This window comes from Aphelocoma coerulescens, chromosome 13 (genome assembly GCF_041296385.1).
Source record: "Aphelocoma coerulescens isolate FSJ_1873_10779 chromosome 13, UR_Acoe_1.0, whole genome shotgun sequence".
NCBI classification, from domain to species: domain Eukaryota; kingdom Metazoa; phylum Chordata; class Aves; order Passeriformes; family Corvidae; genus Aphelocoma; species Aphelocoma coerulescens.
In genome coordinates this window covers 13164808-13182434 of record NC_091027.1, presented here as the reverse complement: position 1 = coordinate 13182434, position 17627 = coordinate 13164808, and the positions used below count along the sequence as shown (strand labels likewise).

Here is a 17627-nt window from a genome sequence, read left to right as displayed (position 1 = left end):
AGCTTCTTTTTTAGGAGATAAATCCTACATCTCAGAAGACCACACCTAAGACAGTATTGCAACTGGCCAATTTTCCCATGCTTGTCCCTAATAAATTATAAAAGTGTGTTTTATATTACTTTTAAATGCAATAGCAATTCCAACTTTATATCCTATAGAACTTACACATCATGTCAAAATACAAACAACCTGGAGAGCAGAAGGATCTGAGTTTTCCCTTAGATTTGGCACAAACCCCAATACTGAGTGTTTTTGCAGACGACTGGGAAGGGGGGAAGCTACAGAAGAATCAGTTTTGACCTTTTTTTTTTTTTAATGAAATCAAAAGACAACAAACCTTCAAATTGAGACACAGTATAACAACATTGCCAACAGAGAGAACGAACAGCTGCAGGCACCCATCCATTGCTGCTTTCTTATGACCTGAACATTCTAACTGCATCAGAAGTGGGGTCTATCTCACTGTGAACACAAGTAGCAGGACATGGTGCCCATCTCAAGTGAGAAAAACAATCAAACTCTTAATACAGCCAAAAAAAGTTCTTGAACAAAATATAGGTTTTCCTCCTTATAAGTATAGATTTTTACTTTGTAAAAAGCAAGGTCAGAATTGTGGGTGTTGCTTTAGAAGGAAAATAATATAATTAGAACATACTTTTTATTGAATTAAGTACAAGGCAGAGCAGTTCATTTAACTCAATAAATGCAACAATAAAGAGAGCTCCAAGTATCAGATCTTTGTAACAACGGTGTTTAGGTTCACCCTTCACATTAGCAGCTGGAAGACAAATCAATCTCAAACTGAGAAACACTTGAGCAGGGTTGCCTCCAGGAAACCGACGGCAGCAGCACAAACACACGTTACACATTCTGCAAGGTTAAATTAATGTGAAGTAAATTCCTCAAGTTATGTAAATAAATTATAGTAATGTTGTCTGACAGCTCATATTAAGTGAGATTAATTCAGCAAGCATAAAATATGCAGGGGACTTAACACCTTCACGGATCCCCGTTCATCTTACGGCAACCAGGCAAAACTTCAGACCTAAGGAGGATGCTGCAGCCTGGAAGCCACAGCAGCAAACCCAATACATGGCTGCTCAGCAGGGGCAGGGCTCTTGGATGGCTCTGGGAAAGGTCACTGCTGAGGCTCAGCCCAGCTGATCTCACACTGCAGACAGTGCCCGCCTGCAGTGCTGGCGAGGAAGGGACACCCTGAGTTCCGCAGAACTGCTGAAAAGGGGAGAACCTTCAGAAGTGAAGCAGAGACCTCTCTGCCTCTTGGAGAGCTGTAAACTGACCACCAGGTAGGTTTATAAGCTGTCCAGTCTGTGAACAGACAAACCAGAGAGCTTCTAGATAATTCAGAGGAAAAGGAACTCGGTTTGCAAAATTTAAGGTCTCCTCTCCCTCAAGCCTTTTTTTTTTTAAACCATTTTCTCTCACAATCAAGACCTCAAACACAGACAGCAAAAAATCCACCAGGAAACACCAGCAGAGGATCACTCCTCCATAATTAACACTGGTATCTCCATTCTTCTCTAACATTGTGAAAATCTTCCTGACCCAAGTGAAATTCTTTCCTCTTTAGGGGGAAAATGATACAATTCCATCAAAGCCACCTTTAAAGGATTCATCTTTTGTCCTATTCTCCCCCTTCAGATGGACTTGGTATCCAGTTTCTGGAAGGTCCATTCTCTGAATCTGCTTTTACACACAAAAGAATGTATTTCTGTAGTGAAAACAAAGCACCACATAGACACATATACCCACACTGCTACAGAAAAAGGAGAGCAACTCACTGAACTCTGGGCTTTTGAAACTCAGCCCTAACCATTTTACCGTAAAAAAACCCCAAAACCTAAAGTACTGAAAAGTGGATTTTATCTCAGTGATTGTGTATAATAGTATTCAGTTTATAGACCAATATAAAGAGGAAAACATTTTCATTAAAGGAAGAGTAAGTGCAAAAAAGGTTTGTTTGGAAACCTCAAAGTAACTTTAGCTGTGGATCACAAGAAAACTAAAGATGTGGAGACACTGAAAACGGCACTCTGTCCAAAACCATAAGCCATTCATTCCACAATATATTACCATTATATTAAGACTGACTTTATCCATCTATTCTGTGATCTTTTTGCAGGCATGACTTGACTCGAGCAAGCAAAATAGTTCTGCTCTTGTTAGGTTTAATCTTACTTCTTAATCTTCCTTTCAAATTTCATCTTAAATTTCCTTCTTTCAAGTATCAAGCCAAATTGATTTGATGCTTAATCCTTGACAAATAAATAATGAGCCTTTGAATCAGCCCACGTGTGATAAGGCAATGATCCCATTATTTCTCACATTCGTATAATCAGGCAATGATTAAATTATTTCTAATGTCCTCAACATGAATGCAAAAATACACTAAAGAGATCTTTAACAAAGCTCCCCACCATGTTTTTTTATTAAATGCTCTTAATTTGAGTATTTTATCACATGATTACACTAGCTGGGCCGTAAGAGCTTATTTTAATGAGAATGGGAAGAGCTCAAACAGTGGGTGTTCTGCATATCTCTTTGACATCTTTACAACCATTTGCCATTTTGAGTGTGATTAGCTGAATAGCAACTATTAGGAAGGTTGATTAATACTTTTTAAATTTGTCAAATCTTGGATAGCACTCAGATTATTTTTGGGGAGAACAGACTGAAACAAAGACTTCCACTATCTCCACCCGAGGACACAGCAAAATGTAATGTGGGCAACAAAGAAAAGACCTCACACTCAGCTCATTGCCAGCAGCACTGACATTTCTATTTAGAGAGGCCTGGATGCACATATGACATCCAAGGACTTAATTAATATCATGTTCCCATAAGAAGCATGAGCACAGTTCCAGTTAAAGAAATGGTGTAAACAGTGTGGTTTCAATGGGTGCCTCTGGGATGTTGCTATTGATAGCAGACACCTATTTAAGTGCTAAGAATCAACATGAAATGCCATTTAACATCCTATTTTAAAAAAAAAGTTTTTAAAAAATCCCCTCGTATTGAGCTTGCACAACAGAACAAAGAAGCGCATTAAAAGCGCTGATAAGGGTATTAAAAGGCAATATTTGATGTATGCATATCTAGTACATTAATATTGAATCTGGCTGTGATATGAGTTGCACTAGTTAAAATTATATATTTCTCTTTTTCCTTGAATCAGAGGAGCCAGTTCCAGGAAAAAATCATCTAAAGCTTACAAAGCCAAAATCTTCTTTCAGCACAAAGATATCATAGTGATAAAGGCCATGAAATAAAGGTCAGAATACATAAAATAGTCATTAGATGCAGAGAGACATTTGTAACATGCACTGAAATTAGTAGTGCCTTGCCCTTACAGAGGTTTACCTGAAATGCTGCTCCTGCCAGCACAACACACCCTCTTCTCCCCACAAGCCCACAGGGATGCAGAACATGCTAAAAGTGAGTAGACATTCCTGGACTGTGTGCTATGATTGTGGGAAAGAGATGGGGAGAACTGCGCTGCTGGCACTGAAAACAACACAATTTTCTTTCATTCATGCTACTGTTCATCCCTAGGGCTAACAATCAACCAAGTGAGAATACTCCTCCAGAGGAACTTTAGAATGCTTCAAGTCTCTGTAGGTTGCAGAAGAAATGGCTGAAGGCTTCACAGTTCACCAGTAGTTTCTGAGTTAGTGCGGCCCTTTGCAAACAGGTGAGAGACAAAATTCTTTGAAGATGTGGGATAGATGAAGTGACATGAAACCAGAAAATCATATCTTAATGTGCTTTTCCATTGGCTATAGCTCATGTCCAGCATGGAAAAAGAACAAGATGGAAAAATCAGAGAACTGGCACTACTGATATGTCTGTGAGGAAGGTGTCAGTCTGAACTCCCTGCAAGCTCCTCTGTGCCTGCAGTTTGCCCTGGTGTGCCTTCACATTTAAGGAGAAAGGAGCAGAAAGCAAGACTGGAAGGAGGCCTGAAGGAAAAGGTAAAAGGAAAAGGAGTAAGAAACAGATCAGTGAAAAAGGGAAGAGAAGAGTGTTAAGACAGTAACAGGGATCAGCATGTGCAAGGCAAGTGGGTAAAGAGGAATAAAAGAAAATGGGAAGATGTAGCAAAACCTATCCATAACTATCACCTATGTCTTGTATTGCCTGTCTGAAGACTACAGAGCAGGAGGGAAAGGAAGCATTCCCAAAGAACTTGCCTATTACTTCTCAGGAAGGGGTGGGTGAACTGCCTTTTAAAATATGTAACACACTTCTCCATTCCTGCTCTCACTACTCTTAAAAGAAGTTGTATTTATCATGACTATATGATAATTCTGAAGGAACAAAATTTACATTTTGTCCCCCAAGCGCTGAAGGTGACAGAATATACTGATGCAGGGAAAGAGGTTCATTTTTAAACACAGAAAATAAATGGAGAGTGTAGGAGAATGGAGAGAAGGTTACATTTACTTTTGAAAAAATAAGGAGAAAAATAGCTTATTTTCCAAGATGACCTTGCAACTCCTACCCCCAAGGGTCCAGCAGATGGGAGTATCAGGCATTGCTTTCTTTGGCCTGTGCTGGTACAGGGGCGATTTGTGAAAATGTCAGAGCAGCAGTGGAACCATGAAATCTTCCCACAAGTCAGTCGTTCCCTACTAGCATCATACCACTTTAGCTTTCACATCATCATCCCAAAAACTTTCTCCAGCAAGCTGCCCCACATAACAGCCCCTGCAGACAAGTCTTCCTACAGCAAAGCAGGTACTAAACAAAGAACCCTCCCTTGCTATGTGTGCATAGGGAAACCATATTTTTGCAATCACTCTTTATTTTTCATGAGTGGAATAAAATGGCCAAAACATTTACTCTCCATGAAAGAGCAGTGAGCATGCTTGTCATTTTGCAGCAGGATGCTGAGCTGCCAGTGGAAGGGCTGCTAGGGCTCCAGGCTACATTCCCCCCACCACTGTTAGCATGTTTAAAGCCATGGAGCACAGAAACCACCACCCTAACAATTCACAGCTAAGTACATGCACTGTCATTTATTTTCCAGCAGTGAGATGAGGCCCTTTCCTCAAAGGTGATGCAGTGAGTGGTTAAATTGAGGGCACGACTTAACAGTGTTCCCCAAAAAAATGTAATGATATGCAAATATGAATGGAGTTCTCAATTTGTGGCAAGCTGATACATCTTTACTGTATCACCTGGCATGCAGCACTAGAGATTAGAAGACAGAAGACACTTCAGAAGTGGGCTGGCGCTACAGGCAGCAACAGATTGCTGCCATTAAAATGACATTTATCAGAACACTATCAAAGAGTTTTTAATTTCAACAGTGAATAGCTGGTCCTTGGTAAGATTCTGTGTCAGAAAATATAAAGAAATGGCCAACAGCCACAGTCATACCCACAGTACTCAGCTAGTTATTATGACAAGCAGCAGTTATAACAACAATCTTGTCTCGTTTCCTCCAAAATATAATCCTACCACCATTAGCATTTGCGGTGTCCTGAGAGTGCTTCATCTGAACCACTCTGCAAAGAAATGGAGAGGACAAGTAGCATTTACCCATAGGACAAGATAAATCCAGTATCACAATCATTTAATGAGGACTACAAATCCTACTAAGTGCTTTTTCATTTATAAGCCCTAGATAAAGGGCAGGACAAAGTGTGGTTTCCCTCCAGAATGCTCCAGACAAAGACAATGCCAATTTTGGCCTCATGACAATATGTTAATACAAGAGTATCTGCAATAAAGCCTTCACAAAGAACACCACAGAGTATATGTTTTAGTGACTGTGCCACAAAACTGGTGTGGTTTAGCAGCATAATTCCCCATCATTATAGTCATGCTTCAGTGAGGTGCAGTCATTTTCCAAAGATAACACTCTTAACACTATTATTCCATTTCTTTTATGCTGTGTAATAAACAGGAGTTTCAGTTACTTCATTTGGCAGATGCCAGAGCAGAACCAAGCCTGTTGTTCCTTGCACTGAAGCTGTTATACTGCTTTACAAAACATTTTCGTGTGCTGTTTTCTCCTTACCAGATCACTCAATGGGACATTTCCAAGTCAATCTTTACATTATCTGGATCACAATAAAATACATTAAAGATAGAGGAAACAAATTAGATCAGAACAAACTATAAATTAACTCCCACACTCCTCTTGCCTAATCTCTTGAATTTGAGGTCCTGCAAAAACAAAGTAACCAGAGCTATTATTACAGGACACAAAAGAATCATGCTCTGCTCAGATCCAAAGATCTTCTCGAGGTTCTCTCGCTAAGAAAACAACTTGCAGTCTCATCCTCACACAGTGACTATCACAACATCTTCAAATATCAATACACACCTGGAGAAACAGAAACTTCTGCTGAGATAAATCAGTGACAGAAACAGAAACACAGCCCAGGCTGCACCCAGCTGGCAGCACACGCAAGCTTAGATTCACATTCTGCAAATACAAATGAAGAATAAAATGACAACTTATTTTTCCTCCAGGTTACCCTTGCTTACCTCTCCCTCATGTCCCACCCAGACTCCTCCCTAACAGGCAACCTTCAGCAGGAGCCCAGAGCACAGCCTCATCCACACAATTCCTTACCCATTCAAGGGTTAATGTCCTGCACTGAATGTTCAGCTTCACTGTACTTCTGTAACTCATAGAGCCTTTCTAACAGGTACACACAAGAGTTAATTTTATACATAATTCCAAAATTAATTTCTAGTCTCCAGGATAGCACTGAATGAAGAACAAGAGTCCTGTTCATATGCCAGCTGTCTCGAGCAAAACAATCACATTTATTGTTCCCGTTTCAAAAGGCAAAAAAAACTCCACTACCTTCTCTCAGAGCTGCTCACAGCTTTGCTTTCCTCTTTATCAGCTATGAAGGACTAGCAGCCAAACACATCTCTACCACTTAAGTTGCAGAGCTCCCGCTTCCCCTTGTTGGCTGACAGAGGGGGACTCAGGAGTGGAGGCTTTCCTGCTTCTGTGCTTCCTTTGACCTCAATCTCCCCAGCAGCCACACCAGCCCTGGCCAAATCATTTAGATTACAGGAGCAGGGACCCAAAATCAAGGGGTACAGCTGTAAATTTAAGAATTAGGCAAAATGGTCTATTTTACCTGCCAGTGAATGCAATAATAAGAACATTTATCTGCATTTATCTGCAATTTCCCCACTGCCAGAATCTGCCAAGAGGAATCAACTTGTATGAATATTGTCTTTATTTAGATTGACTTGATAATTCTTCTTGTGCCTATAACCCATATCTATCTATGTACCTCCAGTTCCCTGTACAGTGCTCCAATGCAGAGAGAAATAACTTGCTAGGAGCTTTAACCACACATTAGTTTGCATTATCAGCACAGACATGCTGAACTAGTGAACCATGGACACTTACCCTCTCAACCCACTTCAACTGCAAGAGCTGATAAGAGACTTGCCATCCAGACTGAGAGACAGCAAAAGTTTATTTCCCCTCTTCCCAATGCAGTAGCATAGATTCTGTTGCATTTAGCAGGGTAGTGCAGTGTCACATTAACAGGACATGATGAGGGGCAGTGTAATGGCACTGCAGATGGGCAGCTGGATTTGTTGGTAATCCATATTCCAGTGAGCCCTCCAAGGGGATGTCTGTTTAACATCTATACTCTCTCCATCAATTAGTATCACTTTGACAAAGCCATACATATGCATATTTGTATTTTCTTTCTACATATGCATGCCTGTCTGAACTATGTGCTCAGCAATCAATCCTCCTTTAATCAGTTCCCCATTAAATACAAACTCCTACATCTTCACACTCTGCTTTACCTCATCATGACTACGAAAATCCCTTTATGATGACTAAATTGGCCTTTTAGCAGAACAGTTCATCTGATGGAGGAGGGAAGGGGACATGAGGAAGACACCAACAGTGCAAGTCAGAGTTAGGAAACAGGAAAAGTCTTTGCACCCTTTAAAAAGGTTGTTAATTATAATAAGCCATCCTCAGCACTTGAGAATTCTGAGAAAAAGCTTATTACATAAAAAGTGCTTGACAAACCTGGTATCTCAGGTTTCCCATTTAAAGGTTTCAGAAACTCCCATCCTTAGAGAAAAACTGAAGCATTTCACCCTGATTTTTCCCCCTCCTGAGACAGGGAGTGATAATATGGCTTATGTGGTTATGCAAAGATACTCTGATTTCTTAAAATAATTCTGTAGATTTGTCACTACAAAATGTTCCAGTAGAGTGAGAACATGGAGGAAAATACTATTTCCACATGAATGAGAAACACATCACTGAATCTGCTCAAACTGGCACAAAGAAGATGAAAGAGCACAAATTCTGGGGTGAAGCCTTTTTTCCTCCTGAATATACAATTCCTGTATTTCCTGAAATGCTTGTACCAGGCTTACAAAATTATGTCCAAATTTTTGTCCAGCTTGAAATAAAATGCCCTGATTGACAGCAAAAATAGGTCTTTCCTAGCAATCAGCATGCTTTGTTTTTCAGCCTCTCTTCATTTTGTGGACAACAACCCAGATTTTGGCAGATTATTTCATTAGGGGAAGCTTGCAGTTTAACTAAACGTGGCTTTCTCATATTTTAAGCAGACTTGATGATTCATCTTCAGGAAATCTGTATGAAAATCTAGAGTTATGGCTGATCATACAAAATGAAAGGTGCACATCACTTGATTTTTACCACGGACACTATTGTATCTTTACACGTGTACAGAAAATTAAAAAAACAAAAAACAAAAAACAAAACAACAAAAAATCTCAAACCAAGTCTGTTTCTTTACTTATTTTCTTCCATCTTCCTTCATGACATTTACCTCCAAAGACATGCACTGCAATTCACTTATCTGCAGAAAGGTAGGAAGAATCTAAGCTACAGTCAACTACTATGACTCAGCTGCTGCTTTGTGAAATTTGATGTTTTCCATTCACAGTAAATTTTGCATAAACCTTTTTGTGACTGTGTTTCAGCTGAATTTTGCTCCCAGCATCCTGCTTAGATACAGTGGGTCTGTACAAAACAGTCTATTATTGCCAGTGGCAGAGGGTAAAGAGGGGGGAAAAGACTTTTATTAAAGAAATTATAAATAGTTCAATACTCAATCATAAATCCAGGCTTGCCAAAGCAACTATATTTGTTCAGTGTTTGATTGTTGGCAACATCTCAGGCCTCAACAAACCCTCATATGAACAACTTTAGTTCTCTAAACTCCAGTGAACTCAATGGGGCAGAGGACAAATTTCTCCCCTAGAGTAAAGAGACCTTGATCTCTTTTCCAACTTCAGTACATACATGATACATCTCTAACCCTACTACCTTATTTACCAATTGACTGGACCTATATTTAGACAATTTGCTACAACATATGCCCTAAGTAAATAAATAACTTTACCTGAATCCTCCTGTTCTAGATGCCTACCCAGAACTTAGGGTCCTGTATCTCCTCAGGTGTGAGGTGCAATAGGAGAAAACACCTCCTCCCCCAACCTGGGCTTTAAGAAACAGGTGATTTAAATGTAATCAAGCTTAAGTGCTATTTCATGCCCCACACCTGATCACAATTCTTTCATTTGCCTACAAAGTGGAGCAACATAGTGACTCCATTTGAAAGATGAGGTTTAATTTGTTCTGTGAGAATTTTTATTCTTTCCTAAAAGAAACAAAAGGGTTCTCCCCACCCTACCATCTGCAATTTTCTTTGCAGTCACTGCTTTACTTAGTCAAGGCATTGCTGGGTCAGACAGTCACTTTAAAACTAGAAGAAACCAGGTGCTTTTTATATAAACATAATTAAGCAATTTAATGAAAATCTGTTGAGTCCACCTCTCTCTGAGAATATGCAGGGCTCAGCTTGGTTTATTTCTGCTAGTTTTTCAATGCATGCTGCACTTAAATGTAACTTTGCTGTCACCAACAGGTTGCCATGAGAATTAAATATTTTTCCTTTTTTTTCTTTAATTTTATACCTCAGGATAAAAATACAAATGTGATTCACCAGACTTACTCTTAGTGAGTATTGTTTTAATTTGTAAGTAGACCTGTTAACTTTGATGCAATTAATGATGACTTAGTAATCTCTGACTAAGAGGGATAAATGTAGTATGGGAAGGCAGATTGAAGTTGCTGCTGTTCAAAATACTACAGACAAAGAGAGAACATAATTAAATTATCTATCTGATTTTTCAAATTGTAACAGAGAGATGCATCACACAGTATGTAACTTCTGGTTTCTCAGCTTATTCTTCTTTTATTATGAACAGAATCATCTGTATCCACTGCATGAGACAATTGATTGGTTTCAGTATAACTGGATGTTTTGCCAGCCTTCACTGTGCTCCCACTCAATATGTCATGTAAAATAATGTGCTGAAAACTGGCTGACCTACCTGTCTGCTTGGTGTTTATAAGGAGTTTGTCTCCATGGTATTTCAGTTCTTTATCAGAAAACAAAACAGGAGATACAGGAAGCCAAGGAAACCTTGAAAGGAAAGCCATAACAGTGATAAATAAGATTTGATGGCCCAGACACAATCCTGAGAGGCTAATGGCATGTCAGTGCTCTCACCCCGCTTCCTGAGCAGCCCTGGGAACACCACAATTCTCTCCCTGCTTCCACCTTGCTCAGGGCATTTATCCTGCTCTCCCCTCATCATAAGCACATCACAAGAAGGCTGAGCTGCCAAGCACTGGGGGAGAACAGAGCCAGGGTGGGACCCAGCATTACCACCTCCATCAAAACTCCACCCTGTCCAGCCTGCTTCCTCCAGGGTCATATCCTGGTTTCGACTGGGATTGAGTTAATTTTCTTTTAGTACCAGGTATAGTGCTGTGCTTTGAATTTAGTGTGAAAATACGTTGATAACACAGAGATGTTTTGTTCTTTGCTAAGTAGTGCTTACACTCAGGGATTTTTCAGGTTCCATGCCCTGTCAGCACAGGTGCACAAGGTGGGAGGGAGCAGAGCCAGCACAGCTGACATGAAGATAAGGCAAGAGGGATATTCCACACCACAGAATGTCATGTCCTGTATATAAACTGGGGGAGTTATCTGGGAACTGGTGATCACTGCTCAGGGATGGGCTGGACATCCATCAATGGGTGGTGAGCAAATGCATTGTACATCACCTGCTTCTCTAGGGTTTTATTCGTCATACCTTCTCTTTATTTCTTTTGGTCTCAATTATTAAACCGTGAGTATCTCAACCCATCTTTTATTTTTTATTCTCCTTCCCAGAGGAGGGAAGGTGGGGACTGAGCAAGTGGCTACGTGGTGTTTAGCTGCTAGCTGGGATTAAACCACAACAGACACTAATACTACAGATACAAAATGCATCAGCTAAATCTTGAAATACTTGCAGGAAGCTGCCTGGTAGCAGCTGTGTACAAGAGATCAGACAGTGCACTGGAAAGCTGAAGAAACAGGCTGTGTATGGAAGCAGACATAAGAGAGCGCTGGGCATTGAGACCCAGGGCTCCACATGCTACTGTTGGGGCCAAGTTGAATCACTTTTAGGAATTGTATCCTGAATTCATAGCTGGGACAACTCCATTTGTCTTGAGTTAGCCTGGTGTTTTGTCCAAGGCCTAAGTACCTTTTGTACAGAGCACTCACTTTATCATGCACATAAGGGCTGAAGAAACATAGAAGCAAAATTAAAAGACTGGAACAGAAGACTTAAATTCTCACTTTCTTTACTCTCTCATTTTGCATCTGATCCAAGCTCGAGTGAATGATAAGGTAAACAATTACTACATTCTGTAGTAAGAGACACAATCTTCTATATATGGCTTTGTTTCAGCAATATCTAAGGGCAGCAGAGAAGAAAGAAACTTTATAAAATCTGGGATCATATGTAACTTACCTAAGAATTTTAAACCACTTGCTTGGATTCTAGGGGTCTAGCACATATTAAAATATAAGGAAGTTAGCCTTATGGGAGTTATGTGTTCCTGCAAGTCTTTTTAAAGGCTCAAAAGTCAAACTGGGATCAGAGGCCCACAGACGCCCAGACTACACAGCAGCTGCTTCTACTTCTGCTCCTTACTGGCCTCTCTGAGTGGTGGTGCTGTGAGACTCCCTGCAGAAGTTCACATGATGAACAAGAGGGTAATGTCACAGATGTTGTCAGAGTGACAGATGGCCATGAAGCAAATTTTTTGATAAAGAAGTGGAGGTATCCAAGGAATGTGCCTGATTAAGAGACTTGCTGGAAGGCTGAAGCTCATCCCTATGGCACCTTCCTACACACAAGGCACTCTCCAAAGCAGTAGAGCAGGCTGTCTTCTGCACAGGTGAGACCCAAAGCATCCCTGGAGCTTGTCAGCAGGGCTTGCAGCAGGGAGTCCAGTGGATCTGTCTCCTCAGATGATCTTTAAACCACAGCACTTGATACAGAGTTTTTATAGTTCTGCAAAACCAAAGAAATTAGTGCTGTCTCTTGCTTTTCACGACCCTTAATCTACTTTGATTTGTGTTGGCTCCTTAGACAGCTGTCTCCTCTGCTTGCCCACTCATACTGTAACCAAGTTAGGGTGTAATTCCTAAAATGACACAGGTCACAGTGACAAATAGGCCTTTAGAAAGCACCTTATACCATAGGGCTTAGTCCTTTTGGCAAACAGAAACAGGTCATGGAATTGAAGCGTGTGTACACAAGGTTAACTACATCTGCTGCCAGGTCTGTGAGGACAGAAGCGATTAAGTGACACCAGTACTGCTAAAGTGGTACAACACTTACGTTTAGACAAGGTTGTAGAACCCTCCAGCACCTGCTGCTTAAAGGGGCATCAGGACAAGAACAAGAAGAAAACAGGAGTAGGTGAATTTCAGAGCTGTCACGTTAAAATGGCCTCACTGCTGCAGCAGCTCTGTGCTGCAAGCGCACACAGCTCGGTGTGCTTGGGAAGCAGCTGAACACCAGACAGAACAAAAACAAACAAAAAAAAGGAATTCACTCACCACCAGGAAGGTTTTCCCTGGTGTCCTCAGCTAGAATGTTAACCTGGATGTCTTTCAGGATAAATATCTCAAGAGTTATTTGTACACAATGCTGCAGTGTTTACCTTTTGATTACAGATCTTTACACTCTGTCCATTATTATTGAATGCCAGGATGAAAGGCAGCCTAAGGGCCTGAATGCAATGTTCTGTCACAAAGAAAATACAGCAAAAGTAATGGCAGGCTCTGAAAGTAGAGATATATTAGGTTGGAAAGAAATACGAGCACAGTTATCAGCGTTTCTTTTGCAGAGTGTTTGGCTTTTGGTTTAAGATTCATGCAATTTTGCCTTGACAGTGACATGTAAAGCCTGGATTTGGATATAAATTGAGGACACGGGTATAAAATCCTCATGACTAATTTCTGCCTCTTGCATTTGTGTCTGTACAAATAAAATGGGAATTACAGGGGTGTTATTCTACATGTCTTTCTCTCCAGACACAATGAACATTAAACTGTGCTTTAAGCTATCTAGAACCCTGATTTTTAAACATCCTAATGAAGTTTAATTTGTGGTTATACTACTCATATTTCAAAGTACTCATACAAATATCTATGATTTTTATTAATCTTCTCTTCTAGCACTGGAATATACTTTACTCCTTAGTCTGCTGCAAGAGTCATACAACTTGTTTGCAATTTTTATGCTCATGTTCCAGCAGTCCAGATTTGGATTTTGAAAGGCCAAAGCCTGGGGCCATTTTCAGAAAGCATTTTGATGTGTCACCTGATATAGATGATTCATATTTTCAACAAGGTCACTTGTGAAGTCTAGACAGCAGCAGAGGTGTGCAAACTTCTCTTTTAAATTGCATCGTGATTACCAGAAGGTAATCAGAACACTTTCTTCCACTGGCCAATTTTTGGCATGATTTTTAAAGAAAAACCTTTCCACAGCAACTCATTAGTGTAACTACACTGACTGGTTAGTGCAGATTACCTGTAAATCTTGAGTTTAAGGGAGTTTTTTTTGTTCTCTTTTACAGCATCTCAGTGCTTGCTGCAATACTTCTAAGAATACCAAACCCTCTAACTACACTTAAAACATTCTACCTGTTAGATCCACTTGAAAATCCTCCTGTCATAGGCCAGTTAGGCCTATACCACAGCACCATCTGACTTCAAAGGACAAGAGAAAAACTGACCTCAAGTAAATACAACTGCTTTACATTTAAGGGTAGGAAAGCAGGCAGTAGCAATTTTTCATACAATCTTGCATTAGATTTAATTCTTATTAATAAGAAATTAGAGTCATTAACACTATTAAAATCAAATTACATTAGCAATTTTCTATCAAGCCATATATGAGTAGTTAAGTATTGATATTTGTTTTTCCTAACAGGATTCAAAAGTCTAATTAAAAGTCTCTCTTTTGTGGTTATAATGGAATGAATCTTTATGAAAAACAAGATACTTCTAGTAGTCAGAGATGGCATATTCCCTTAAATATTATACTTCACAACTGCCTTCCTCTTCAGCACTTTAACCAGAACAGAAAATAAAATAAATTTACTTGGTGCTGAAAGAGCACAACTGTGAGTCCCTTTCTCCTCTTCTCATTCCCCTCTCCATGCCCAGTTGTTTTACAGTTTGTAAGAACTGAGTAGTAAGGACAGGTATAACAAAACCTTTTGACTCTAAAATAACACTAAGAGCAGGATTTTGCAACATTGTTCAGTCATGTTTATGAAAGCTTTATTGTAATGCAATACAATTGCATTATTGTAATGCAATGGAATAAATTATTCCTCTCAAGAAATTGAAACAAGAGCAAAAAAACCATTTTCCAGACAGCTGCCTGACACAGTTTGTCAACACCCTATGTTTCAGCACAGCTATTATAGCAATATTTGGCTAGATTAAGCTGGTCTCAATTCTATTTTCTAAGCACAACTGGTAATAGATTGTAAGATAAAAATTTCCATTGCCACTGGGAGCTTCCCTGCTCTAGAGACACACACTACCTTCAACCCAGTTAACATTTCCGAGAGACACCTTACCCTTGCTTCTGTTGAGCATTGAACTACATCTGTGTAACAGAAATGACTGGTAAGGTGAAGAGAGATGGCAGAGGTAAGAAAGCAAAACCACCAGATATTCAGGACATTCAGGACCTCCAAGAGCATCAAGAAAACGATTAAGTAATTATGTGAGTACAGCGCACCAGTAAAATCAGCCATTCCTTAACAGCCTAGGACTTATATTCCACCTGTGGACTGAATCAGCAGTCATCCTATCCTGAAACAAGCCTGTCCTTCAGTTATGCCACTTGTTTTGCCACTGATGGTATATGGCACTGAGTGTTGCTGCTTTATTCTTCAAAAATCAGAGCACTTTACCACAAATTGCAAGTATAAAGTGCTCCTCAGCATGCTGGCTTTGCTTTTCCTTAACATGTACAAATCAATGACAGGTTAATGCTTAGTTAACATTTATTAAGAGCAACATGGTTTCAGAAAATTCAGACTAAAGGTGTCAATTAGATGACAGATCCTTCATGAAAGATGAGAGAACCTCTGTGTTGGGCAGATACTCTTACGCTTTGCTGTCAATGGTTTATTAGTTACAAGGTCCCAAGTGTCCAAGCTTATCAGGAATAAGAAAAGCAAGTATGAACTAAAGGGTACTGTTGATCCTTTATTTCACAGAATCTTACTAATGATGAATGGAATCAAAATAGTCCAGAAATTACCTATTCACACAGCCTTACAGTGACTACCACAAAGTAACATAGCATAGAATGGTTTGGGTTGGAAGGGACCTTAAAGATAATCTCATTCCAAACCCCTGCCATAGGCAGGGGCCCGTTCCACTATCCTGGGTTGCTCAGAGCCCTGTCCAACCTGGCCTTGAACACTTCCAGGGATGGGGCAGCCCCAGCTTCTCTGGGCAACCTGTGCCAGGGCCTCACTACCCTCACAGGGAAGAAGTACTTCCCAATACCCCATCTAAACCTGCCCTCTGTCAGTTTGAAGCCATTCTTCTTTGTCCTGCCGCTCCAAGCCATTGTCCCAACTCCATCTCCAGCTCTCTTGGAGGCCCTTCAGACACTGGAAGGGGCTCTAAGGTCTCCCTAGATCCTTCTCCAGGTGAACATCCCCAGCTTTCCCAGCCTGGCTTCAGCCCTTGGAGCATCTTCATGGCCTCCTCGGGACTTGCTCCAGCAGCTCCCCATCCTTATGCTGTGGCCTCAGAGCTGGACATGGTGCTCCAGATGGGGTCTCACCAGAGCAGAGTAGGAGGGGCAGAATCCCCTCCCTTGACCTGCTGCCCATGCTGCTCCTGATGCCCAGGACACAGCTGGTTCTGGGCTGTGAGCTCTCACTGACAGGGCGAGCTGAGGTTCTCCTCAACCCACACACACAAACCTACAAGTTCTCCTCCTCAGACACAGCATCAGGGAGTGCGCAGTGTGAGGGAAGCCTGCTAAAAGCCTCTGGAAGGGCAGCCAATCTATATTCAAGGTCACTCTACAAATCAGAAACATCAATGTTGATTACAAATTAAATTCTCTACTGTCTTTTATGTTGGTGCAGACACAGACTATGTGAAGAGTCTGACATCCTGTACATAATTACTACTAAATCTGATTGAGAGAGAGTCATACACTTGAGCAGTGTACCCACTTGAGCTTCGTGACAGGACAGCAGAGAGTCGGCATGCTTGACTAGGCAGAATCTTACACCCAAGGGTTTTCACACTTTTTCAATTTGTGAACTCTCAACAGTTTGCTAGCACAGGTGTAAACCCAGTGTAGCTGCCTGAAAATGCTCTGGCTTTACCTGTTTGTGCCCTGGAGATCAAACCCCACAGCACAGATGTGTCATTTTGTACAGCTATGAAGGGCTGCACAAACCACAAGAAGTCAGCAGGAACCCAGATATGCAAGTTTAATCTTAGTTCAGCCTTTAGTCTGAATTTTCAAATAAAAGCATGCTACAAACAACAGTCAATATCCAGAGTACAAATCCATCAAGCACAGAGCAGTTTTAGAAGTTTCATGCTACCACCTTACAAGGAAGAACATCTTTGTAGAAATAACCCATATCTTTGTGTGGACTGACAAACAGATATGACTCTTTCTCTTGCCTCCAGTAAGACTCACTAATCAGTACCTCCAAAACCATCCCCTAAATAAATATCACAAAATCTATGTTAGAAAAGACATAATGCAAAAATAATTTTTCCCCATCTTCTTTTTGTCTGTTCCAGACTCACTTTCTTTCACGGCAGAAGAAGTAATGATGATAATCATCTTAAACCTGCAAGAAGATTTCCATTACATAGATTTATTTTTCAGTATGTACAGGACTGAACCTGACCTTAGTTTATCAAAACCAGGAATGTTAAGAATCCCTTTTGGTGTGGGAGATTTGTTCTTTTTTAATCATTACCCATCAGCAGAAAAAAATATCCCTCATCAATAGAAATAAATCAATAAATTGGACTGCCAAAATTTTTAAAAGGGGAGAAAACCAGATCTTTTTGCAAAAACAGGGACTGTAAATTCTTTTACATAAAGGTACTACCAGAATCTCTTCTGCGTCTCAATCAAAAGGCTGCAAGCTGCAGCCTTGAATTTCAATTGGTAAGATGACATACAATTAATATGAT

At 40.4% G+C, this 17627-nt stretch overlaps 2 long non-coding RNA genes across 2 annotated transcripts; both read right to left on the bottom strand.

Annotated features, from left to right (window-relative positions):
• Nucleotides 1–414: 414 nt before the first annotated feature.
• Nucleotides 415–10651, bottom strand: LOC138118161 (uncharacterized). The gene is made up of 3 exons (XR_011155016.1): nucleotides 10581–10651; nucleotides 10402–10493; nucleotides 415–870 (listed from the first exon to the last, which is right to left on the bottom strand). It is a non-coding gene; the product is annotated as an uncharacterized lncRNA (long non-coding RNA).
• Nucleotides 4821–9487, bottom strand: LOC138118160 (uncharacterized). The gene is made up of 3 exons (XR_011155015.1): nucleotides 9408–9487; nucleotides 6356–6457; nucleotides 4821–5531 (listed from the first exon to the last, which is right to left on the bottom strand). It is a non-coding gene; the product is annotated as an uncharacterized lncRNA (long non-coding RNA).
• Nucleotides 10652–17627: the final 6976 nt, after the last annotated feature.